At 42.1% G+C, this 27,900-nt stretch overlaps 1 protein-coding gene and 1 long non-coding RNA gene across 2 annotated transcripts in view; one reads left to right on the top strand and one right to left on the bottom strand.

The window, feature by feature from the left end:
* The window catches only part of CLDN10 (claudin 10), a 53,677-nt gene that overhangs the window by 7,527 nt on the left and 18,250 nt on the right, over nt 1-27,900 (top strand). The gene's annotated exons all lie outside the window — the stretch shown is intronic.
* Nucleotides 254-7,713, bottom strand: LOC135293834 (uncharacterized). The gene is made up of 3 exons (XR_010355925.1): nt 7,638-7,713; nt 5,099-5,204; nt 254-1,037 (listed from the first exon to the last, which is right to left on the bottom strand). It is a non-coding gene; the product is annotated as an uncharacterized LOC135293834 (long non-coding RNA).

Below are 27,900 nucleotides of genomic sequence, written 5' to 3'. Positions count from 1 at the left end.
ACACAGCAGTAATTGGTATGCAGCCAATGTCTTAAAATATCTCTGTTCAAACAGGTTTTGTACCTTGGTCTGCCTTGTGAGCACTGAGGTGGGTGAGGGGAGCTTCCCTCTGGCATGTATTGAGGAGCCGAAGGCCAATGTACCTCTTCTTATCTTTTCAGCAGTCATGCTACAACCAGAGCTTCATTCAAAGTTCAGAGATACAATCCATTTCATTTTCACAAGTCCCTACAGCAGGAGGGGAAAGGAGGCCTGGCAAAACCAGCTGTGATAGGCAGAGGGTGAGAGAGAGAAGGAGACTGAAGTACTGAATTTGTAAATCATTAAAGCTGATGATTTTGAAATTCTCACTGCTGAGATTTAAGCTCTTGAATATTTATTTTTCCATCATGGAGTAGTGCAAGGCAGAGCACAGAAGCTAAGCAAATACCTTGAGAATGAGTATGGGGAAATGTAGGGGGAAAATATATGTACATAAAAATCTCTCCTACAGTTATTACATGGAGTTGGCTAGGCAAGTAGGAGTCACATTCACATTGGTAGAGCAAATAAATCACTCCACAGTCAGTAGGGATATTAAATCCCCTAATGCACATATTACCCTATCTCTCATTGTACTTACATGTAGTTTTGCAATGTAAAGCAAAATGCCAGATGAACACAGACATTTTATTAGAGATATGCACGTGGGATTCCTCCCCATATCCCACATGCCTCAAGTCCTACAGTGTCCAGTTATCCTTATGAGCCTTCCCTGGAGTGGGTGCCATGGGACACTCTGCTGGTTTAGAGGCTGGTCAATGTATTCCCTTCAGGTTTTCATTGACTCAAATGAAATCAAATGCTTGGAGATGACGTGTTGCCCGGGGCAACTCAGGGCTTCAGAACCCCACTTTTTCAGACTCAGTTCTGGTGCCACTGAGGGAGGGACCTCTGGCTGTGCCCAGTGGATTCCCATAATCCACCTAATCTTCTCTCTACAGGTGACATTGAAGCCTGGGTCTCCTGTATGACTTTCCTCTTCAGGGATGCATTTCCTAAAACAGGAGAGAGCACATCACCTCAGATTTCTGTGCCTTAATGTAGGCCATTCTTAAGTGCCAGAGCACTTCTCAGTTGCTGAATGGAAAACATTTTATTTTCAATTCAGCCAAGCACATGCTGAAATTCAGGTACACGCAAAGTCTCCTGAGAACATTTCATTCATATCACCCCTTAAATAGCTTGTGCTGGACACACAGACATTTGCCACTTACTTTTCTAGGAAATTACCTGAAACAGTTAAAAAAGCAGAGGTACCAAACACTTCTGAAGACCATGCCCAAGTCTACTGGCACATTCATTTGAACATTCAAGTTATGTTTTTTTTTTATGATTAACTTTTCTAAAGAAAATATGTGTTAATCTGGAGGTAATTAACCAAGATCTGGTAAAACACCTCCTGAGGATTAACCTGTGTAAAGGCAGAACTTTAAAACTGTACGTCCTGAGCTAAGATATGTTGTATTATTGAACAGTTTTCCATAAACAAGGCTTCCATGTGGTAGATTTTAAAACTGTACATCACCATTTGGATGTGTCATTAATATTATTTTATAAGATTATTTTGGATAGACTCCAAATTTTTACTTCTATCCCCCTCCAGAAGTTAATCATACAGACTCAGCTGGTGTTTGAAAGAGTACAATTGCATAACCTGACAGTCAAAATCAGAAGCAAAACTAAATGCTTGAAGACTCTCATTCACGTGCTTTCAGAATAATATAAGCTGGTTTTCTACCAGGTCCACTCTAACAATTTTTATAGTTGCTATTACTTTTGTATCCAGCTAAGATGTGAGGTTACTCTTCTGCAGATACCAGTCAGACACAAAGATGAGTCATATTCAGTGCAACACTCACTGAATCATATTTCCAAAGGAAACCAGAGCTCTGAAGTTCTAAATTTCCTCTGTAGATGGAAACCTGCCAAAATCTTATGGTTTTTTTGAGACTGCCTTTTCCTTCTTCACAAATGAATCTCTAAACAATAACACAGAATGTCACATAAAAGCCTTTCTATTGAAATTTCATCCTGTAAGCAGCAAAAGCAGAAACCAAACCGCAGCCAGTAAGAAACAGTGAAAGTGACTCCCTGTCCATATCCCTGTGTGATATTTATTGGGAGAGCAGGACTCTGGGGATATATAAACAACTTCTCCACTGCAAGCTCACCACGTGCCCAAGCTGCTGCCCCAGGCTGGCATCTCATCCCAGCAAACATCACACCACATGCTGGGCCCTGAGTCAGCCACCTTTTGGTAATAACAGAAATAGTTATCTCACAAAGTGGGGAAAAGAGGTAATTTAATTAACTAATTAACTAACTAATCATTAATGGCATCTGACTTTTCCATATCGTATTTTTAATGTAAATGTTCCTCCTAACAAAGCAGATGATAAACTATATTCTAGCAAAATTAATGCAATGGACAACTTTAATTTACACCACCTTTCAACATCCTCAAGCCACACATAATTTTGTTTTGCTCAGTGGCTATTACAAAACCTCCAATATTGTGCTTACTTAATATTGTCCCTAGAAACTCCGTTCTTCGCAGAAATGCAGGGTTTTCAGGTGTCGGTGCCTCTTGTGCCTCAAGGCTCTGATTCCCTCCACAGCCAGGACATCCTGCACTGCCACAGCCATACTCTGGCCTGGGTTTCACTGAGGCTGCAGCACCCCAACCCAATGCTTCAGAGCAGCAAAGCTCCCCTGCCCTGGCTGCTGGTGGTGGCCCCTCTTGAGGGGCTGTGCTTGGGAGACCAGGGAGGGAGGCAGGAGGAGACATGGCAGCTGAAGCCAGTAGTGTGTGTCTGCAGGCAAACTGCTGCCCAGACTTGTGTCTGGGGGGTGCAGAGGGCTGCAGTGTGGGGAGTCCTTCCCCTCTCTGCCCTCAGCAGGCATGGAGCAGAACACTCTGTGTGTTAACAGAATCAAGCCAACATTTCCAGCCAAGATACTTCACCCAAGTCTGTTTGCCAAGTGGCTGCACTACCTTCTATGGTTAAGGTTAAGAGAAATGTTGTTGTTCAAAGGAGAAAACAAGTGGAGGTGTTTTCCCCCCTCACCCTTCCTGTCTGCAAATTCAGGCATCTCTGGTCTGCAGTTCCTTATAAACAAATGAAGGAGCTTTTGTGGAGCCTGTTGATAAGCTCCACATCCCACCAACATTTATTATTGTTTTTATGTATGCAATAATATGCAAATGTTTGAGTGCTTCCTAAGGTCACTCACTGCTTGTGCTGCAGTGAGGTGATTGCTCTGGTTTCTGCAGACGCCTAAGGGCAAGCCCAAGGCAGCCTAGGACACCACAGGTTGTCAAGGCCAGCTGATAAGATTTTCACATCAGCAAGGTCTATGTGTGCAAGACTCACATACAACCCGGTGAAAGGGGAGTCTGGGAGATAGGAATGGCTTTCTCCTGGGAACAGTTTGCAAGGAGATAAAACACCTGCAGACAAGGAAAGCGAGTCTGGTGTACAACAGCTGGATCATGGGGCGGGAAGAGAACTCCTGAAAAAACACAGCCATCCCAAACACATAGATCATTAGGAAAGCAGAAAGTGAGCTTGCAAGATGCCAGCTCTGTCTTGACCTAATAGTGACAATTTGGCCACCACTTTTAAACAAGGGGGACTGGACCCAAGTTCTCAATTTCAGCAAAATCTACCTGCTCAACTGGGAGAAATTAGTTGATTTACAAAAATTTCTAGCATTTTAAGCAACACAGTGAGTGACAGCTTTTATCTGAGGACTCAGTGCTTTCAGCCACCTGTTCTTTACAGTTTTGAACCTTGGACAATATAATGAATCTGTGTCTAGCAACAGAAATCCATGTTATATCCCCTCACATACACACTCACAGCAGATGGTTATAGTCCTTAACACTGAAGGGAAAGCACTGCTGAACGAGGGACAGGAACTAGGAAGCAAAGAAATGTATTTGAGATCTACAAGACTCCTGAGAAGATCTTTAAAAGAAAAAGGAATGATGAGGAAAAGTCTGCTCCCAACCAAGATTTATTTCTATTATGCATGAGTCATTCAAAGTGGGTTTAAAGCCAGAGACTTTTTTCGCTGGCTTGCTCACTTTTCTCACTAAGTGAAAGAAATAACATTTCTTCAGGGTCTGAAGTTCACTGGGTGACATCTGCTTTCACTCAATTCTACCAGCAGCAATATTTTCAAAATGGATTTATTTCTTTTTGTTTTCCTTTTCTCTCAACATCCCTGCAGCCTTACTGTCTCCTTCATGCCGCTAGCAGAGACAGGATCATAAATTAGGTCAGTGCTTGTCTGACCTGGTAGTTGCTTAGGTAATCTTAAATTTTTATAATCTATCCTCTCCTTTGCCTCAAAACATCAACCTTCTCCTTCCTAAATAACTTACAGGAAACTCAGCAGAACGAGAATTCCTTCAAGCTTCTGGTCAGCTGTGGGGGCTGAGTAGATAGACTAGCAGGGATCAATCCAATATCCAGGATCCTCTCAGCTGAAATCAGTTAATGCATATAGATTGTACTGTTTTGCAAAAGAAAAAACAAACAACGAGCCTTTTTCAAATTTGTTTGTCTGTAAGATGTGAGATGGCTCCTGTATGGCCCAAACAAAGCCTCTGCTGCTGTTGTGTGTCCACTTTAGGTACTACACTTGAAGCAGGATGCAGAAGACTTGGAAAGGGCACACAGATAAAAGCAACTAGAATCCCTCAAGTTTCTGAAACATGCTCTCTGAGGAAAGACTGGGAGAGTTGAGACTGTTTAGTCTAAAATAGAATAGCTGTAGGCACTGAGATAGTCTTCAAGTACGTAATAAGTGGCTGAAAACAGGAAGAGTATAATCAGTTCCCCATGTCCAGTGGTAATACCACAGGAAATGGTGAGAGTGGATTACTACAAAGAATTAAAAATTAGCAGTTTTATCATTCCATTCTAAAAGCAACAGCCCATTTTTATGGACAGCCTGTCTCTAACCCTTAGCTTACTTTTGTTACTCTGCAGTTGTTTCACTCTGTGATTACCTCCAATATCTGAGATATCTATGATATCTAAGATACCTGAATCAGCTTAGCCTTATACCCCATGTTCAGTTCCAGCTGCCAGAAGTGAAATGTGCCTCTTGATGTCCTCACCTCTTCTCTTTGTGGGACTCTCCCATACAGCCTGTTAAGGTGGAAAGCCATAATTCAGAAAATACAATTTATGCAGCAGCCAGTGTCCACTTGCCAGTAGCCTTTGGCCTACAAAGGTCTTCTAGTGAACTTTTGATCTGCAAAGGCCAGTTGGTATTAAATCCTCTTGCATTTTTTTAGAAGTATTTCCTACTTTTTTTTTTCTGAATTTGGAGAGGGTGTTTTGCTCTGTGATTACAGAGCATTGAGCTCTGTGTAACCCATTTGATGCCCATGGCTTGGCCTAGATGTTGCTGAGAGACCAACAGCCCTAAACAAAGGCAGCAAACTCACATTCATCCTATTTCATTTCTCCATGCTACTCTGCCAAACATTATTCTATTTTCCTAGCATATCTGAAAGAGTCCAAAAGAGAAGGGGGACCCAGGGGACAGGGAAAGACAATATAGGCCAAACTCCTTGAAGTACTTAAGCTATATATTATCCTTCTTCTATCACATATAAGAATCCTGGGTGGTGTGGGTCCTAAAGTTCTCCTTTTTCCTGCCTGGGAGATGTTATCCTAGTTCATCAGGCACCTGAAGCTGGATATAGATAAAATTGCAGCACTGGATCTTAAGCAGAGGTTTAGGATTTATCCCAGACCACTTTAGGCATCAGCACTGTAAAACGTTGTGAGTTATCTAATCACCCTGTAATGACTTTATAGGCAACAGGAAAAGGGAACCTTCTGGGACAGCTTCTGTCTTATCTCTGGGACATGCCTACAGCAGGTCAAAGGAGCAGTCTAGACGTGCCAATTGACAGTACAGCAGATGGATGATTAGTGCAGGTATGGACATACCAGGCAGGATTCAACTGATTCCTATCCTGACTCAGAAGATACCTACAGGTGGATCCCCATACCTCAGATCAGTTGGATATAATTCATTTCTAGAACTTTCAATACAAACATGAGAGCATATGGAAAGCAATGTCCTTCTGTCCTTCTGCAGCTAATTTTCCCATATTTCACATATCTCCTCTCTCCTAGTCTTTGCCTGAAGGGAGCAACACTTTCACCAAAAGCTGGTGCAGGGGCAAAGCACTGCAGCCTTTAAATTGTCACCTCAGATCTAGGAGCCCCTTTCACCCCACATCATTCAGTCCTCACTGAATAGACCTTTATCTCACCAGGACTCAGGCTGTCCCTGGTGTGAAAAGCATTGTCATCTTCTCTTTCCACACAGCCCAGGTGCCCCGTTGGACTCCATGTTCTTTAGCTATAGTGTGGTGATGAGTGTGAGTATCGAAAACAAGTTTCTGATAGGCAGTTGCTGAGAGCCTGCATCTCACTTAAGCAAGAGATAGTGCCAGCTATTTAAAAATCAGCCTGCCATGTATTCCTTTGAGCAAGCTTTTACATAAAACATAGTCCTTGTGCTCATGTGTCCACACAAATTCAAGTTGTCCCTTGTTTCCCTTGTTAAAGATGCTTCACTTCTTGAAAGGTCCTCTACAAATCCCAGACTGGTGGAGAAGTAATTACAGTGGGCAAAAAGGCTAATCAAGAGGAAGGGCTGGTTAAGCTCACTCTTGAAGGCTATATCATTACCAGGCAGCTCTTAGGAATCAATGGACATTTTCATAAAGTGCTTAATAGCTAGAGTGAACTGAAACTCTATAAACCCTTTCCAAAGGAGCCCTTTGTTGAGATGTTGGCAGTATATGTCTGGCTGGAGTCAAATAAATTAGTCATGAGATAAATCAGTCATGCCAGCTATGAGACTGACACCAAAATAAACAGAATGTTTTAGTCAAATCCACAAAACAAAAGGAACAGCAAATCTCATTTAAAATTCCCCCATGTAATTGATGCATAATTAAGCTTCTAAACATGAATGCAAGTGTGCAGATCCAGAGTGTGTGACGATGAAGATCGTATCTTTGAAAGTAAATGGGGATCTCCGGATGCAATTAAAAGTAATTTTTGAGTTGCTAGTTCCAAGTTCCTACTGGCAAAATCTAAGAAATGCAAAGCCTGAGTAATTCCTAAATTACTTCAGTTTGAATGCCAGGGAAACTCCACAGATTTTGATGGAATTACATCAGAGTCAGACTTCATGAGGCCAACAGAACTTCCTCCTATTAGAAACAGACTGTCAAATACTTTAAAAAGAAAATTTCAGAAAAAGTTTATGGAAATTGCATCCTACTGGTACAAGAAATTTTGGGGGATGTGCAACATATGGCAGCATGAGCTGGGATAAGGTAACACAAGTGCTTTATCCCAAACATGCTGCCTTAAGCAATCTACCTTACTACTCTAAAATACACAGTCTGAACTCTTTTAAATTTTTCTTGTCCTAAAATACAGACAAAATAATAATAGTGATGTTCTTATTGGTCCACTTATCCTTGTGATTAGCTCATATATTAATCATTATTGTAGTATGAAATATTTTTTAAAAGCTACTTGTTTTACCTGTGTCCTTACACCCCTCCTCTGAATGCCTGTTAGTCTGGCAAAGGACACAAGTCCTGGAAGGGAAGAATCAGAGCATGTGAAAAACAAGCAGTGCAGCAGCTTGTGGGAGAGGAGAAGCACTGCTTTTAATTGGATTGAGGAAGTTAAAAATGTTGTGAGAAAGCTTTTCTTATCTACTTAATGTTTGTTTCCCAATAGCTGCTATTTCAGCCTAAAATCCTACACTTTGGGTGCTTAATGTCAGATAAGTAAGCAGATTAACTGGCCTTGTTGCATAGAGGATCCAATCCTCATGGGCTTCATATATCTGCACTGAGATCTGGCAATGTGACCAATAGTAGTTTTTAAGTTTGGCTTCTTTTTTACAGTAGTTCATATACTATTGAATTCCATATCTAAGTTTTAATTCCAGTTATATCCAAAAAGTTACATCCTTTCTCTTGAAGGATAAAACTGTATTTGCATTGGAAAATCTGTGCCGCTTTCGTTTTTACTATCAACTACGGAGATTTTAGAGCTGGCAAGGACTGGAAGGAAAGTACAGCTCTGTAGTGTGCTTAGGACATTTGTCAATCTGATTCTGCTTCCTGAGATATTTTCACTGCTCAGCTGTCATCTGTATTCACATATTTAGGGCAATACATCTCTCTGATGCAGTGCTCCACAAAGGAACCAGCCAGAGGCATTGTGCTCTATTTGCACTTATCAGGAACCAGTGAAACCTGAACAAAAGCTGATTGCCTATTATTGGCTTCTAGTCTGTAATTGGCACTGTGCAAACACAAAGCACAAAGCAGCTCTGTCCCAGAGTATTTATAATCTAGGGAGCAAACTTCAAAAGAAGTGGGTAGGTTTATGGCAAAATGGAGGAGGAGGTAGAAGAAGACAACCAAGCTTGTTTGATCATCCTGCTTCACAAAAGAAAAAAATCTTTTGCATTGGTGGAGTTTGAAGGTTCTTGAAAAGTTTGTTCCTCCAGGGCACTGGGAGTTACTCCACCAGTCACTGCTGCATTTCTTAGCTTGGAATAATTTCTGTCAAAATCAAGAAGGTACAGCACCCGTCCTCTCCATTTGAAATGCTTTATAGCTTATATCTCTTTGTCATCTTGAAGAAGGATGAACAATGTCCAGTCAGACTGCACTCAGAGAAATGGCAGAAGCCAGAACCCTTTGTCCCAGCTGGACCACAGAAGAGGAAACCACATCTGACAGCAGCAGCTGGGGCTTGGTGAACCCACTTCTCTCCAGCGCTCATGGGACTTGTGGACCTACTGGAATGAGTTCAGAGCAGGGCCACTAAACTGATCAGAAGGATGAAGCACCTCTCCTATGAAGACTGGATGAAACAGTTGGGGTTATTTAGCCTAGAGAAGGGAAGGCTCCAGGGAGGCCCTACAGGAGCTTTCCAGTACCTAAAGGAGGCTTACAGGAAAGCTGGGGAGGGACTTTTCACAAGAGCATGCAGTGATAGTAAGAAGAGGAATGGCTTTAACCTGATGGAGGGCAGGCTTAGACAGATCTAAAGAAGAAATTCTTTACTGGGAGTTTCTTGAGGAGAGGACATTAGGCAACAGAGATTTTCTAGGAGAACGATGTCTTTACACTTTATTCTAGTCAAACAACAAATCCAAGGTTGAGAAGAATTTGTGTAGGGAATATTTTTGTATAAAAACTGTCTTGATCATACAGCTTCTCAGTAACCATCACAAAGGCTAAAAGTCTCAGTGGACGAGATTCCTCATGCTGTCCATTCCAAAATAATTCAGGAGGCTGTCAGTCGATACAACTGAGGAAGTAATAAAGATAGTTATCCTCATCAATAATGTGCTCTTATTCACCTATTTCAAGACCTCTATACCATAAGCAATATGGATTTTCCCCTTTGGTACAGTTCATGCCTCTCACACTGTTCTTTTCTCTTTTGGAAAATATGTTTTGATGTAGACATGAGTCTGGTCCTTATTATCTGAGTCTGGCAATGAGATGTTTGCCACTTATCCAAGTTTCTTTGTTATACCTAGGAAGAATCAGATTATTTCTTTGAGTTTGTATGCTGCCTTTCTACCAATAATTAATTTATAGAGTCATAGAATTATTTGGGTTGGAAAAGGACTCCATGATCATCAAGTCCAATCTTCAACTTTTATCATCATCCATTACACATATATGACAGAAGCTCTTACATAGCCAGTTACAGCAGAAACTAAGGTCCAAGAAACAAATATTAGGGGAAGAACTTTATATAAATACATCAACAATTGGCCTGCTGGCAGGATTAATAAGTTTGATTTGGTCTTCTAGGGTAAACATTCCTGAAAATTTGATTTGGGGATCCACAAATTACTGTCCACGCGGAAAATAAGACTTTTCTCACCCATAGGGAAAAAGGAGAGGGAAGTGTCATTTTGCTCAGGCACAAGTGTCTTTTCTTTCTGCTGTTCTCCTTGCTGTTTATGCTGGCATGATCAATTGGACTCTATTTGGAAAGAGGAGAGCTTTTACAGTGGATAATCCTTTTTGTCCTTGAAAAGCCTAAGAACCTTGTTGTTTATCTGCTGGATTTTTTTCTATGAATTTATTCCTATTTCTAAAGATTCAAAAGTTCACTGGTAAAAGCCTAAAATCATATTATTAGGATATTCTGTCCAGTTATGACTAATACATGTAAGAGTACACAGAGCTGGTAAGGTTTCCACAACAGGTAAAATGTTATGAAAGTTTCTTTCTGTGTTTCATTTGAAATGCTGTCTTGCACAACCCTTGGATGCTAATGCATGTGATTAAAGTTTAAACTTACACCCAGAACTCATTAATCTGCTTAGAGCTTCCCTCAGCAATATTAGTGAAAAGGTATGCACCAAACCTGATAGAATTACCCTGTTTATGTAAGTTTGGAGTATAACATCTCATTTTAAAAGGGGATACACCTTCTTTTATATGCCTGGGAACTCCAGAGGAGCCTTCCTTGGAGCACTGTGACCCATCATGTCTGGGGCAGCACCTGCTCTCAGAAGGGGCATGCAGGGGCTGCCAGGGAGCTAGGTGTCACTCTAAAAATCATCTTACAAATAATGTGACAGAATTTGGAATAGTTTAATTTACATACACATTGTTTCAATAGCATGTGCTGCAGCTCTGCCAGCAGTAACAAGGTTCCTATTTGCTTGCTGTGCTAACAAAGGGTGAAAAGCAGCAGGTTCAGCACAGATCCCTGCAGACGCCTCTGGGGGCATCATGGCCAGGAAGGTACTGATGATTCAGTGAGTGTTTGGCATCCTGCCTTAGAATGTTTTCAGCAAACCTCATATTGTTTGTATTGAGTGTGAAAACTCAAGTTATACAACATTAAAGTACACCTTTCTACCTAACTGTCCTTCTAACATTTTAGGAAAGAAATTAGATTGATTTGATATAGCTAATCTGTCCTATTACATGTCTCTTTATTGTTTTAAAGGTACTCACAAGTAGTTAATTTCACAACCTGTTAAAAGAAAGTCTGATGCTTGCTGGTTTGGGGGTATTTTTAAAAATTCAGCCCTGTTTGTCTTTCTCTAGGCTTCTGCCATTTCAAAATCCTCCACAAATCTGTGAAGGCTCCATCTGTGGCACCAAACAGAGCAGGGCAGGCTGGTGACTGGGATTGCTCAGGGCACACTCCAGAGCTGATTTATGCTGGGGAGAGACAGTTGTCTCAAACTGAGCCATGAAGTTTTACAATTGGCAGCCAAGGTTCAATGCCTAAGCTTTTTGCTTGGACCTTCTGTATAGAGCAGTATGCACGTACTGAAAATTGCATTAACTTCTTTCAGGCTGCTTCAGACTCATTATCTCATTCCAGGCTATATATAGCACATCTGCTTTGTCCTCATAAAACAACAGCCAGAAGTGCAGCACACAGGCAAGCTGCCTTGGCAAGTTGCCCACTGAGTAATTCCTGCCCCATCAGCATGCCCCCAAGATATAAAGAGAACGTGGCAAGGGCAGAAAACTTTACCCACAGAGAATTTGCTGTCATTTCTGATCTGCAAAGATCTTTAAAATAATTTTCTACCTTTAAAACACACTTTTGTGTAAAAAAGAATGCTTCAAACAGGTGGAATTACAAGGTCACACATACCACAGCCTTTCAAATATGTAGTATTTAGAAATCACCCTCTGAGATTTTGGCTCTCTGCCTATATGTAGGTATTTCTCAGACAACATTTTTGTCTGATCCCTCACAAGAGAGCAGACAGAAGTCAGGAAACATCAGGTCATTTATTTACTTCAGCTCATAGTTTATAAAATCAGACAGGAAGGTATCTCTTTCCAGACTTGCTGACTACCCCTTGCACAGTGTCCCAGATTCTCCTGTGGCTCTCTTTCATGCCCAACTTTCAAGGTAGCTTTTGAAGGCTAAAGGAAGACTCCTCAGGAAACAAAGCAGCAAGGTCTCCTGACATGAGCAGATTAAGACAAAATAGCCCTAGTGTCCTTCACTGTATGAGAGGTTTCAGGCTGGAATAATGTGAGGGGTGTTCAAATCTCACCCAGTACTACACAGAGACATAGAGAATGAGCCAAGTGTCTCAGCTTTAGGTTTTGCTTAACAAGATCTAGCAACCTGTTTTTGCAAAAAGCTTGCTCTTGATCTCTCCATGGATTCTTTGGATCTGCTTCCCTCTAAAGGCCATTTAGTGAATTATTGTATTGTCCTGAATGTCAATCAAGTCTTAATGTGAAATCAATTCTCAGATGTATTCCTTATCTGGAGAGGTGTTTGAGCTCAATGAAGGAGAGAAATAAATACTTTCAGGGTTATTTCTTGTTGTAAGAGATCTTAAAAGAAATAATTTAGCAGTAAAGGCAGAGATTTATATCAGCAAGCAGAGGTTTTCATTATAAAATTCTATGTAAAAATGAGAGTCAAGCGTGCATGCTTTTATAGTTCCTTATTGCACAAAAAAGTGAGTTACAAAAGCGAACTGGTTTGTCCCAAGAAGAAATTGGGGTCTGGCCATCCTTGCTCCCAATCCCATGCTCAGAGGAATAAGTGATTCTTTCCAGATGGGCTGAGGCATTTGACCTCTCAGGCATAGCTGCAGAATTGCTGCAGTTTCATGTGATCCCAGGTAAGCAGCTTTGTGGTGCTGTAGGTCTTGGGCAGACTGCTTCTTATATCAAAAAGTGAATTTCTCCTTCAGCTGAGATGATGGGCCATGAAACTGAGACCTTTAATTGAGGTGTTGGACTTCCATTGAACTCCGAGGATAAAGATAATCACAAGCTGGAGTGGCATGTTAAGAAATGGGTCGTTTTCCCTGCTTGGTTAAGGAGAAAAAAAAGGAGGCATTTAAAGGGGATACCTGTTTGTTATTTGGGCAGGCCATGGGAAATAGGATAATCCCTAAGTATACTGGTAATCTGAGTAATAATCATTGTCAGCCAGCATTTTTGCACAGCTTCAGCACTGTATAGACATCTCTGGAGGGGAGGGGATCAAATTTTAGGTAAATGGAGTACATCTCTCCAGACCTCTCTGCAGAAGAGCATGGGAAATTACACTCCTGAATTAAATTGAATGAATCAGGGCCTGAAAGAAAGGCTCATACAACTTAGACAGAAGGGAATAATTGAGATATTTAAACACAAGATATCTGCAAAGTCCTTAAAATACCTGAAACTTTCTGCAGGGCTGGAAAATATGGTAAAGAAGACACACATCCCCCAGTTAGGGCACTGGAAGGTGCTTTAAGACAATTAAAATGGCACAAGCCTTATATGCTTATTACTTGAGTTGCTCCTTAGCTCTTTTTTTAGCCTACTGTAAGTGCCCTAACCAGAGATGAAATTGTCCTTTGGGACTGCCTCTTTTCTCTCTTTAAACTATAAGAATCTGCCCAAAAAATTTGAGGCAAATCTTTTAGCTAAAGCTGGCTAAGCTGCATCCTGTCCTGATACAAAGATGTGTCTTTATCATCCTGCCCTGATATCAAGATATAAAGAATAGGGGTCCTTAAATGTTTTAGCCTCTTCCAGGTGTAATGTGAATCCAGGTGCCTCCCAGCTATCTGGGGTCAGTTTTTAGAGACTGAAGTCTCCAGGTGCATTTGCCCACACTGACTGGGTCTTCACCAGGCCCTTCATCATCCCCACCATCATTGTCCACTCTATGCAATTTATTTCACTTACAGCATCTATTTTGGTGGCAATGAATTCATTTGACCAAAATACAAACTGGCATGTGTTTCTGAGGACAGCAGGCTCCACACATCAGCTTTGCCAATAGACAGCACCTTTTCTTTATCTTCAACCGGATCCTAAATACAGTTTTAGTGTTTTTTAAGACTGCTCATCTCTCCATTATGTAACCATGCAACCTGCCCTGCAATGTTCTGCTCAGTGTCTGCTGGAAACAAGAGTACTGCCACACACCTCACTCTTTCCAAGGTCAGCCCCAAACTATAAAGCTTGTACAGTTGCCATTGTAAGGCTCAGATGTGAAAAATGAAATGAAATGGTATGAGCAAAACAAATGCTTTCATGTACTCAAAAGCACCACCAACCAGGTCGCTTTACTGTGATTCACATTTAGTTCTCCTGAAAGGCTGAAAATGTAATAGTATCTGGAGAATTGATGCTTGGAAAGTCAAGTAGCCTCATTCCACAATTCCAGATAATACCAGAGGATGTTGCAGTGTCCCTTCGAGGGGATTGGGCAAATCTACAGGGAAAAATGAACATGTGTAACAAATCAATACCATGTCAGTTCATTTTTTGTTAATAAAGGCAGGGGAAAAGTGGCAGGACATCTTCCATATGCACATATGTAGGTCTTTAACCTACAAGAGTGAAAATGTAACTCCTGGCCAGGAATAAATGCACTACTGACTGTCACTGAGAATGGAGCTTACATTAGGAAGGGCAGCTTTATGGGACATTGTGAGAGGGAAGCCAATGGCCATTTTATGCTGTTGCCAGCACATTTGCTCCTGTGTCTCTCCCTCCACATCCAAAAATCTCCTGGGGTAATTTAAAATTGTGAGGCAGTTGAGATATGTGAATCCTCAAAGAAGAAAACACTGTTCCGTGAAATATAAAGTGCACTATTAGAGGGACCATTTAATATGCCCCATAACATCTGAAACTCTTCAACAGAACACAGAGATAGCTGAGACATCTAAAAGAGAAAAAATTAAATAGTAAGTAGGTGGAGTAAAGTTGAATGAGTCAGTAAAATGGGAAGAAGTGATCAATTTTTTACTTCAGCCTGTGAAAAGGAAAAAAAAAATATAATGCAAGAAAACAAAAGCAATGGCAGAAGATTAAAATGGCAAAGGATTTCAGGAAGGGAGGTAAGCAGGTGAAAAACCTTTCCCTCCCCCAGAGAGATGCCATGAAGCACAAAAGAATACATGCAAAAGCCCATCAGATAACTCAGCTGAAGAGCATCATCATGGTTTCACCAACATATGCTGAGGTCTACTCACATGGCAAATTTGCAGTAGACCTTGCCTGGGAAAAGCATTATTTTTAGGATAAAACCATTCACACTGGAACTTCCCTACTACTCCCCCAAATGCCAAAGTACAGAACAGAACAGACATTTCCATACAGATCACTTTGGCCAGAATACATTTGCCTCAAAAAATTCCCACCAACTCATCCCATTCCACACTCTAAAATGCAGCAGTCTTGTAACAAGAACGGATCCAGAGCTACTCCCAGTGGGAACCTCAGGAGGACATTAATTAGCTGCCAGTTCTGCAAGTGCCAAGCAATAAAGTTCCCACTGACCCACCTCCCTCGCCACCTGCTGAGCATCAGAACAGCCCAGTACCACAGACCAGAGCAGCACATCCCAGCACCTCTCCCTCCCAGGAGTAGTAAATTATTCAGTGGACAAGGTCTGCCTGAATAGATACCTGAAGAGATGCCTGTAATTCACTTGAGGGCAGTAAGAGGGCATGCCAAGGCAAACACATTCCAGGCGACTTGCAACACCGTGTGAAATTTCACCCCATCATAAATAACACAGTAAATGTGAATGTTGCATTTCCCAAGCTACTGGTAGGACACAACCTTTTCCCTAAAGAGCAGACATGAAGGAAACATCACTGCTGCTCCTTAGCCCTGAAAGGCAGATCAGATGGATTCCTGCAGCAGGGATGACAGTGTTATCCACTCATCCCACCTGCTGCCTCTGGGGCAAAGAAGGATGCTTCAAAAGCCTTGTACTCTGGCTGTCAGGGTACACACAGTACAAAAATACCTGGGAGAACAATGAGCAAAGTTGGATGCCTTCCTCTTTCCTGATGTGACCTTTTCACTGTGTTCTAGCTGTCCACAGTACAATAACTCAATTTCATCCCAATTTGAGGCCATATCCTACCACGTGCATGAAAGCCAACCCACTTGGTATGACGAAAGCAGAATTTTTTGTTTGTGTCTATATCTTATTTGTCAACAATCAGGTTCAACCATCCAGGGATAAAACAGGCATCATCTAAGAAGAGAGAAATCCTTCCCAAGTGTGACCAGTGGGGCTGTTCACAGACAGGACATGCCTCAGACAGTTGCCAAATTGTGGGTACTGTGTGGAGTTCATCACTGGTCTGAAAAGTTGCTTTTCCAGAAGTGCACAGCCAGTCACTCATTTCAACAGCACTGCCTCTTGCGTTGAGCAACGTTTAGAAGGTGGGGCTCACATCACTAATTTTAGCAGTCTAAAGAGGATGTCTAAGGTAATAATCTCAAAGCTCTTCTGCAATAAGTGAAAGGAGACAGGAATCCCCAGAGAAATGTGTATGAGGTCAATGACCACCCACTGAAAACGTCCGTCTACCAGACATGGAGTTTAGAGTCAGTGGCTTAGGCTTAGGCTAAATCCTAAACTTGAGACAACTATGTTAAGACAGACAGATCCCATTCAAAATCAGTAAATGGCTCAGGCTTGTGGTTCACAGGTGTTTGTAATACAAATTCCTCATGGATTCCTCCCTATCCACAGCTGTGTTATTGAAGAGTAAGTCTTTCTTATAAAATGACCATATCTCTTATTTTGCTGTGCCTTCCTACCTTCATGCCAGAACACTCCTAAGAGCTGAGAGGCTCTTCCTCAGGGCTTGCTACTTCTCCTCACACAAGTTTTCCCTGCCCACAGGCAGCATATTCTGAAGTACCAGACATTTCCATGTCTCTCAGGTCCACAGGAGACAGATTTATTTCCTCCAGAATTGTTGTGACCAGTTTGTTTCTCTCTTGTCCTTTCTCACTTTTTTCACTGTCCACTCCTGTTGCAGGCTGTGCATCCCCATGCTTTCATGTTGCTTGCATGGAGTATAAAAATGTTAACAGAACTGTTCCTCTGTCACTGTGCAGAGTTTGGGAACTCAGGGGAAATTCAGTTCCCAAAGAACAGATTTTTCCCATCCTTAGAAAGCCTATGGGCCCTGCTGCTCTGAGATCCCAGTAGCAAAATGCATTCAATTCCAAGATCAGATGTAGTGCAGGAAGCCATGCTGCCTTTTGAGATGTCAGGAGATGGGACCCACCACTAATTCACACAGGCATGGCTGGGAGTGGGGAGCAGTCAAGGCTCCCTGGGTGTGGAGCATGGCCAGATCTGCAAGCTCTCCATTTCAGGGGAACAAAAGATGCTTCTGGGGATAGCTGGGGGCTACTGGAGCTCTGCACTGGACTCAGTCCATCACACATGGAATGCTGGTGGTTGCTGTACTGCCCAGTATGGACCAGAAGCCGCATATAGGACCCCAGGTTTTTACTGATGTTTGAGCATATCTATAGTCATTTTTGTGTAGTTGTGGGTAAGAGCAGCTGAGACCCAGCCTGGTCTCTGTGGAATGGCAAAAGGGTTGGACACTAAATGCTTTTATATGTTCCAGTGTTAGTCCTTTTCTCCAGAAGAAGTGGGTCTTCATCTTTTCATATCTATGTGCTGCCCCACTGCTTCACCCTTTTCAAAGACAGTAAGCAAAGGTAATACCTGATAGCTCAGCAAAGCTAGCTGTCAGTACCATGTCTGACCTGATCCTGCCTTATCCAAGCTGGGGAGAAGAACTGGCCTGAAGAACAGCTTGTTTCACAAAACAGATCTCATTTCTTATTCCTGGCAAAGTGCCTTTTCTTTCTCAGAATGCCTGGAGGGAACTGATTATTTTGCTGATCCTTTTCACACCCTTGGCTAAGACTGCCAAAGATGCTATGACCAGGGCCTGTCAGCAGTGCAAAGAGTAGTTTGTGATCTTTGCAAATTTAACACAGTAAATCCATTTGATGATGTGTTTTATTTGCTATTTGCTTACTGATACCCAGCCAGGATCCAGTGAGATTCCGAGTGATCACACACCTCCACCACGTGACCGTGTCATATCAGTGGAAAGCAGATTCCCTGCAAACACTTCTGCTGAGAGCATACAGACTCGTTATATCAGACTCTGGTAACTACCTGCTCCATTTTACTCTATCCTGCTTAAATCAGAAGATTGGAAGAAGTGTCATTCAGCTGAATTGGATGAGACAACTCAGAGACAGGAATGTCCACATCCCACCTGGAAAGCTGTCCACACTCCTTTCAAGACCCTTTTCACACATTTCAAGTTTCAGACAACCTCTCATTTAGAGGGTAAACTGTCAGCTTTCTCTTTTTTGATGGCTGAAATTACCATTCTTCCAAGGTCAGACTCCTTAGGACCAACCGTTTCTTTCACTTGCATTATCCGCCTGCCACATTTGCTTGTTCAGGGAGATAAGGTGTGTGATGTAACCCTGAAAAGAGCTTTTTCTTCTTACAAGTGAAATAATAATTGCTGTTTGCTCTCCTGTGACTGGGTAGAGGAACTGATTGCAAACTCAGAGCTGCATAGATCCTAACACTAACTGAGCAATGTCACTACAAAACTGCCATAGTGGAGCTTATATTCAGGCTTTTCATGTTGTTTTGTGCTCTGGATTTTCCAGGTGAATACATACCAATGGAAATTATAAAAATAATAAAAAATCTTTATTTTCTTTGAGCTTCAGTGTATTCACTTGGAAATCATATTTCACAAGAGGCCACAGTCTGATTATTAACTTTGGCAGCAGGTAAATTCACAATTCAAGAGTCACGTGTGCCAGTACTCATAAGTGACCAGAAATTAAGGATTAGTCAGCATGTAACAGCTCTGCTTTAGGACAACGAGGAGAGGATTTCACTGTATCTATGTCCCTTTTCCATGTTTTATATGCACCAAACATATTTTCCAGTAGAGGGTGCAAAATTCATCTCCAGCAATACAAAAGCACTACGTTCCTGCCAGCCTGTATTTGTGAATGACAAAACCTTTTCAGGTTGTAAATATCTCCGTTTGTAAATATGGGATTCTACATTAAAATATTTGACAGCAAAAAAGTCATCCCATGACATTTGTAATATAGATGATTCCATAAGAACCTGCCCATTTTGCTTCCTTTTACAGTCAATAAAATGAGTTAGGCACTCAGGGACACAGTTCTCCCAATTCACCCTACATTTATCAGCTGAGTAGCTCTGCAGACTCCTTTGACTATGGTGCATGGAGCTCTGATGACTAGCCCAGATGTGGACAACTGTGCTTTGGCCATCCAAGCTAAACAGAATCCCCCCTTTTGCATTTGCCAGGAAATGCTCCACAGTGACAGCGTGGAACAGGGTTGCCTATAATGTGATAATGCCAAACACCACTTGTCATATTGCATCATATTCACTTCAGTTGTAAATGAACTTGTGGGAAGCTCTGATTACTTTGTTTGTGGGGCTACCATCAATGTTGCAATACAGAGCAGACTGAAGGGTCATTTGCAGAGGCATTGAAGAAGTCTTGGCTGGCAAGGAAAGGGAGAGGAAGAGAGGTGTCAGTGTGGTTAGACCACATTGTTAGCAATGGCAGCTGTCACACAGATCGATAACTCTCTTTATTCAAGTGTCATCAATCCCTGTTACCACTTCACGTGGCCTTAGTCAGTGATCTTTAAACTTCACAGACCACTGGATCTTGAGGAAGAGTTTGAAAGCTTGAAGTAAATCCTTCATGCTAAGCTTTCCTCATAACTGTTCACATGAAAATGAGCAAGTATGGATCATTATTCAAAATAATGACTAATTTCAGAGATAGAAATGCTGTGGAGATTTTATCACCTCCACTGAATATGATACAATCTTCAAACCTAGTTCTTCTGTGATTTATGCACTCCCAAGGAGTTTCTTTCAGCTCAAAGACATAACCCTGCCCCTTAAGCATATATGATACAGTCATCACACAAAAACTCTTCAGTTAAGGTGTCTCTGCATGCTCAGGTGCAAAGCCAGTGTCACATTTCCAGCCATGGTTCAGCCAAATGGGGAAGTTACTCAGTGTGCCCTCTGTGGTCTCAGCATACAAAGGTGGGCAAAATTTTGCATTTTTCTGGAGTCTCTGGTCTGAAAATTGCTTCCTAGGCACAAAGGCATCTCAGCCTCACCCTCGCTCCCAGCAGGCAGGGATAAGTAATGTAGTAGTATTCTCTTAATTTAAGAAGCAACAAGATTTTTTAAAAAAATACATGAGCATACTAATACAGAAGGCAAGGTCAACCCTTTCCATCACCATTCAGAGATCCTTTCTGACCCAGGCACCAGGAAGTGGTTTAGGAGCTGGAGAAACAGCACTCACAGCTGCTTCACACCATCAATAAAATACTCCAATATCAAGAAAGTAAATCCCTCATTGACTTTCCTCTTTTGGTATTGATCCTTCACTGCTATAATAATAATAATAATGCCACCAGGATGAGCTCATAATCATAGAATCATAGAATAATAGACTACTCTGTGTTGGAAAGGCTCCATCAGGATCATCAAGTCCAACTCCTGGCCCTGCACAGCACCATCCCTAAGAATCACACCATGTGCCTGAGAGCATTGTCCAAATACTTCTTGAACTTTGTCAGGCTGGTGCTGAGACCCTTTCCCTGGGGAGCCTGTTCCAGTGTCCAAACACCCTCTGGGGGAAGAACATTTCCTGATATCCAACCTAAACCTCCCCTGACTCTGCTTCATGCCATTCCTTTGGGTCCTGTCTCTGGTCATGAGAGAGAAGAGATCAGTACCTGCCCCTCCACTTCCACTTTTGAAGAAAGTACAACTGGCAGTTAGTTTTTTATGTGAACCATTTAGGGAGCTGGTCATGAGCAGACATAATTTAAATAAGGCTGCAAGTCTCTGGATGCAGAGTGTAGAAGTAATTGTGTGAACCAGTGCCTGGCTGTTCTGAAGGGAGACACAAGGCAGAGCAGGACTAGAGGTCCTGGCAGTTTCATCCTTCTAATAGAAAATCTGGCAAGCTCTACTGATGAGTACAAATTACTCCAAAATTAATCACATGAGAGGGTGATTATACAGGGCCACCATCATAACTCTGGGTATTCCCAAGCTTGCAAATATTTTGGGACAATAGTCACTGAAGGTGATGGAACACTAAAGTGAAAAGTATTGTGTTGCAACAGTACAGAGTATGCCCACAGAAATGCTAAACACTGTTCTCAGTGCTCGTCTGAGGATCAGGAACAGCTTAAGGTGGCTTATCTCACCAGGCGTGACTTCTGCCATACAAGAAAAAAAGTGAAATCAGCATCAGATTCTGGAAGTCATCAGGGAAAAAACCTTAGAAACAAACACCTCTCAGGTCAATACTACTGCAGTCCTATTGAAAACAAATGGACATGACTCAAGCACTTTACTTCCCTATTGCAAAAAACTCAGCTGTTGTACAAACAAACCAGCACAGAATGTCATACTTTGTTGTAACCTGCTGTTTGAATGAAGATGAGGAACAATAGCAACCTGAGATTCACAACCAGCTCATTTGGGAGCTCTTCTGTCATGGTGTACACATGAAAGTAAGTTCTAAACCCAGACAGTGTAAAAGAAAAAAAAAAGGATGAAAAGCAAAATCCTAATGAAATTATTGTCCTGGTGGGCATTTTTAGGCCTGCAAAGCAAAGCTACAAAGGAATTACAAAGGAAGTACCTCTCTGTTTTGCAAGTAAATTTAGATAATTCCCGATAAGGCTAATGGACAGCTGTAATTATGACATACCCATCCCACTTCTAGTAATTAATTATCCTATGGATATACTGGTAGTGTGCAGTAGTATGTGAGAGCTTTGGCTGCAGAAGAAATTCTCTGGATAAAGAGAGACCCTGCTGTAGACACCATTTGTAGTGTCCTATTATAGATTTCTGTAAGGAAAGGGAAAAGAACATTTTCATCAGCTAAGAGAAGGGATGGTATGTGTGCTGGGTTGTTTCAGTCTCCTCTACTTATCCTAAACCATTATTTCTCTCTTGCTATTTTATGAATTAGTTTCAACAGTTTGTAATGGTAATGTGTTTAATGTCATCAAGAAAATGTGAAACTGTGGTTGGTGGGGTTGTTGCCAAATAATTTTTCTTCAATATCTAGGAAATAATAGTTTTGACAAGAGCCTGATCTCTTTTGAGACATAGTATAAGACAGGGATATATAAAATAATTTGTATCACATCCTTTCAATATAAATTAATAAATATGTATATGAGTGTTCTTGTTTGCTGTGTTCTAACACGAGAGATTTTTTTGTGTAAGATCAGTAGGTGGTATTTCAGCCTTCTTGAAAACCTACAGAGCAAATTCTGCTCTCAGGGGTGTGCATCCTAGAATAATGGCGTTATTTTATTTACTTGTGCATATTAATATATTCAATGATGCCAGTGCCACAAAAAGAACTTGCAATGATTTCTTGGCATGATGAGTTTGTGGCATAAATCATTCCCCCAAGCACAGTGACAAGCTTTGATGTACTCAAGAGTAGGCTTCTTTCACTGAGTTCAAAGTTCGGAAGTTCAAAGGCACTTCTGATTAGAAATTAACCCAACACTTTACAAATGAGAAAGGAACGACCTATTCCAGGCCTGAAAAACTTGGCAGAGGCCATTCCCACAAGCCAGCAGACCACCATCGTGCCCAGAAATGTCTCACAGAAGAGAGGTTGAGTTCAGGGGCAGCACAGACAGGAGAGTGACCTCATACAGTCCTGCCTTGGAAAACAGAGAGCCCCTTGACTTCTCCAAGCCTTGTTGGTAGAGCAGGTCTGCAACACAAGCTGTTATGTGCTTTATTTACAGTGCTCTGCATCACTCCTACCACATGGTAGATATTGATCTGAATATCCAGGAGGATTCCCACCCTTGGGATACCCTACCAGTCCCAGGCAGTTCAAGCAAATCCAACCTTCCTCTCTTTTCTTGTGTGGCATGGACACCCCTAAGTCTAGAGGCAGCAGATTAATCACTGAAATGCATCTGGGCAAGGATCTTTTCAGCTGACAGGCATGCATCCAAGGATGCTGCTGCTCCCTCCCAAAAGCCAAGAAACACCTCAGCACTTGTGAGGTACTTGGGGCACCTGGGCAGCTTCTGCTTGCACAAGGCACTCGCTGTGGGAGCCAGTGCTGAAGATGTGAGAGGGGCAGAGGGATGAGCACTTCAAACTCGAGAGGCTCATCTGCTGAGCCACTCATGCTGCGATTCACTGGGATGAGAACAGGCAGACAATGTGTACAAGCTAGGAGGAAGGCCTTGAAGAACCCAGGACAATATTGGGCTGCTGGTGTGGGTGAACAGAGGCTGCTCAGTCAGCATGAGATTTGCTGGAAAAAGACAAGAATTAACTTCTTTAATTTAACTGTGGTTTTTAATTTCTGTACTTTAAACTCAGTCCTCAAAACCTGTCATGTCTTCCATTTCTCTGGTCACCCTGTACAGAGCTGGGGGGTGATCTGTGCCTGAGGCTGGTAATCTGCAGCCATCATTCCCACAGAAGTGGTGGTTTGACACAGGGGGAGCCTGCAGGCAGGAGAGAGGCACTTGTGCTTTTGGTCATGCTTAAGCCGTCCTCAGTCTGCACTGGGGCTTGTGCTGCCGGAGTTGGAGAACAGTTGTGGCAGAGGTGAACAAAACCTCCTGCAAAGAACAGGCAGGCAAAGGGCTTGCAGCAACCTCCAGGGCATACACCTGCTCAACGAGGATCCCAGCCTGAGCTTAGATCCTGTTTGGGATGGGAGGAAAATTGAGACTTGTTCAGGCATGTGATCCCAAAATCAATATTTTCACAGCTCAGGGCATGTGACGTGTCTCTGGAAGGTGCCTGGTGAGGAGGACAATGGCTGGCACAGAACTGCAGCTCCACACAGCTCCAGTCACCGACCAGCCTGCACACAGGATCTGTGAGCTGGTGCCTACAGCCCATGCCTCTAGATTTCCTTTACAAGCAGGAAAATTCCTTGCATAGCACTGCACACTTTCCAGAGATGTCCTGTATTTAATGGGACTGGAGGGGATGGGGTGGGATTTCTGGCTGGCAATTGAATTTCATGCATTTTTATGTTTGCATTTCATACCAAAGCACAGAACTTCACACTAACAGTATATTCAGCAATTGCACAAACACTTCCTCCAGCTATATTTTAATGTTTGTGTCCAGTTCTCTAATGGATAAACTCAGCCTGTAGCTTTTGCATGCCATGTCCTAGCTCTCTTTTACAAAATCAGGTTTTTCTTGTATGTATTTAGAAAAGTTAACAGTTCCCAGAATACCACATGAACAAAATGCTCTGGGCCATCTTTCCAAATAAATCCTTAATCCTCAGACATCACTGAAAGTAATTTTTGTCAATAGTGTGCAATCCAGTAGAAAAACAAAGAGCAGTCATTAAAGAAAATCAAACACACTGGTGTCTCCAGTCTCAATGTTTGGCATCCGCTGGCATTTTTATTTTGCTGGCATTTGTCAAGCAATTTACAATCAAAACCCACTGTTTTGTCACCCGGAGACTTCTGAAACATGAATTTGCTGTTGAAAGATTTTCTAATTCCTGTCCACATAAAATAACTACAGCAAACACTGGAAAAGAAAAGAAAACTGAACTTTCCCAGAGCTAGAACCAAGTAAAGAGATTTCTGCATCATCCCATTGCCTGCCACTATACCACTTTTTTGAAAATAAAAAGTGCAGTGCAATATTTAATTCCATATAATACCGCCAAAATCAGAAACATGCTCAATTTCCCACATTACAAACTGCAACCTGAGTCAAAACTATTTAAGAATTTCTCCTTTTCTAAAAGACAAAATGCATTTATGATATGAAAAAAAGATACTTTATATAATTATAATAATGAATTTTCAAAAGTGATTCTGCCCTTCCTTACCCAGTTTGCAGCTAAAGGGAATTTAAAAGCTGCAATGAGCACATAAATGAGCCACTGAAATAAACAATCAGCTGAGAAAAGACACTTGAACAAAGAGGAAAACAAAGAGGAAAACAGAAGAAAACCCCACAGTGCATACCTGGATCTCTATTATCAGTGGAAAAGGCTTTATTTCTTTGCAAGGGCAATGGCAAGGTAGAACTACTGCAATGTAATGGAAGAAAAATACTTTCCGTATGGGACCATGAAAGCATTAACATAACAGGCAAAGCACATTATGTCCTGCCCTTGGCAAATGTCTTGCTGGCTACTCTGGACTGTGACCCAGCAAAAATAAGCAGTCCAAATGAATTTTCTCCTAGGTAATATACTGCTTCATTTACTACATGCAGTAGTGGACTGTTTCTTCAGGAGTCAGCATGGAGGCCGGCCGAACATTACACTGAAGAAATAGGAAAAACATGGTGCTGCACACAGATTGCACACAAAAATGAGCTGAAGTATTGCTTGGTTCACTAAAAAACTTCCAAGTTTGTCTGATCCAGTCAATTTTTGAGTAGGCAATGCTCTCAGTAGATGGGAAGATGAGGGGAACTTGATCATATCCCCCAGCACAAACACACTGACATTGACACCTATGTTTTAAGATTTTTTTTTGTCCTCATCTCTCATTACTGCCACTTTTATTTGTGATTTCTTAAGCTCAGAAAATTTAAATTTAATTTTAAATCTGTCCTCTTTATCCAAGAGCCTCTTCACCTGAAGGCAACCCCCCCCTTCCACTGGAGGGTTTTACCCACTTCTCTTTGAAATACACACACCACGTCAGAAACCAAATCAAACCAGAAGGATCAAAAGGAGCAGTATTGATGATGGATCAAATGCACACTAACCACAACCGGTTTATTGATTTTTGAATCTGTCACATATTATTTCCTTATTCCCTTTGTTTCTGAATTGCTTGAGCATGTTGATCTAAGACAGCTTTTAACTCCGCTTTGTCACCGTGACCTGTTTTGATCCCAGTCCGTTTGCTCTAAAATTAATTACACTGCAGAAGCTGCTTTGCTCCAGGTTGTGATTTTCAGGTTCTCGGTTAAATTATATCTTTCTATGCCACCAGCTGGGACAACTGGTGCTTGACAAACAGTGGGCCAGGGACAGAAAACCACAACATCATCTTCATGGCACAACCATTCCCTGAGTAAAAAAGGAGCCCCTGTGGGAACTGGGGTGATGAACCAGAGGAAGGCATGTGGAAGAGCTTCCTTGCAAATAGAGATGCTGGTGGAAAGCTAAAAGGCAGAAATCACCTTCGCCTGTCTCTCCTTCCTTCAAACTGGGAACTGGAACAAATAAATGCATGATGAGGGCCAGGCTACACCTAAGCAGGGCTAGGTAAAGAGCACGTGTACATGATCACCTCACTCATGCTCTGCTGCAGCTTATTTCTGCCTCCTCCAGGGCCTTTGCCAGTCTCCTCACATCTCCTTAACCACTCTCTCCAGTTGCTGCCACCCCCCGTTAGGTGAAGCACACACTGAACATCTTTGCTCCTTCATCCACGTGGGAAATGATCCCTCTTTTCCAGGAGCTTGTCTCTTCTTTTCATCCCTGCCCTGCTGTCTCAGGAAGGGTATTACACTGGCAGAGCTAAAGGTCTCTGTGTCATGTGCTCCCCTTGGGATTTTCTCTTGCGTGTCCAGAGGCATCCTAGAAAAAGAAATTAAAAAAGAGGATGACCATGGAAAATTTCCTGTGTGTAAACAGCTGAAAAAGTAGTTAAATGCACTGCTGTTATGAACTGAAATGCACCTATCTGTGAAAAGAAGATTTCAGCATGTGTGCTAAATAACAGGGTAGCAGGGACCACATGGAATCATGTTCTGGGCACAACATATAATCTGTGATCATTACTGCACCTGGGTGCCACTTAGAGCTATAATAAATCAAATGCAGCCCAGTGCTCCTCCATCTGCTCCAGCGAGGTAACAAAATCACAGGGTAATAAAGTCAGGTTAGGAGGGACCTCCAGGGGTCATCTAGTCCAAAACACATCTAATCAGATGGGTTTGTTCAGGGCCATGACCGGTTAAGTCTTGAGCACCTCCAAGCAGGGAGATGCCCCTCTGGGCAGCCCGCCCCCAGTGCTTGACCATCCTCCTGGTAAACAATTTATTCCTAATACCTAAAGGGAATTTCCTGCCTTCCAGCTCATGCCCCTTGTCATGTTGCTGTGCTCCCCACAGAGGGTCAGCTCCTGCTTCTGCGTGTCCTCTGGCTGGAGCTATCCTGGTGCCTGTAAGAAATGACAGAATCCTCCTGCCCACATCTACCAGGTGCTCAGGAAAGAGTAGAAACCAGCTGTGGCACACAAGGGCAGAGGACATGCTCGGTGGGAAAGCATTCCCACTGCAGGGAACCAATATCCAAACATTGTCCTGCCACTCAGGCACTGGTCAGGATCCAACTTCTTTGTCTTTATGGCTCACTGGCAAGGATCTGAACCTCTGAACACCAACTGCTCTGGAAAACCATTTGCCTCTCCACATGCCACCTCAATTAAATCATTTTAAATTCTATTACTTACAATATTCCTTTTATTTTAAAACTTTCTAAAATTTTGCAAACTTTCTAAGTTGCATTACATAGGCTCTTAAAATCTGTTTTAGATTTTAGGAATTACATGTTCTTAAAATCTGTCCAGATATTTCCTGCCTTTCCACAGCAATCTGCCTGTGCTTAGTAAAACTTAATTTGATGTGGCGGCCACTTCTGACAGACGAGAGCTGCACCTGTGCTGTTGGCCAGGAGGAATGCACCTCCAGGAAAGTAGGAGATGCACTTCTTCACATTTCCTGCTGAGTTTGTTAAACAGGTTATATCTATTTTTAAAAGATTGTATTACAAACTTTCAGGGAACTACACAGGCTTTTCTCAACAAAATTAAGGCAAGCTGAAAAAAAAGAAAGAAAGAAAGAAAGAAACAAAGCATTAATCACAGTGTCAAGA

Source organism: Passer domesticus, chromosome 2 (assembly GCF_036417665.1).
Source record: "Passer domesticus isolate bPasDom1 chromosome 2, bPasDom1.hap1, whole genome shotgun sequence".
Lineage (NCBI taxonomy): Eukaryota > Metazoa > Chordata > Aves > Passeriformes > Passeridae > Passer > Passer domesticus.
The sequence above is the reverse complement of the archived record's forward strand: the minus strand, read 5'-3'. Positions and strand labels throughout refer to the sequence as shown.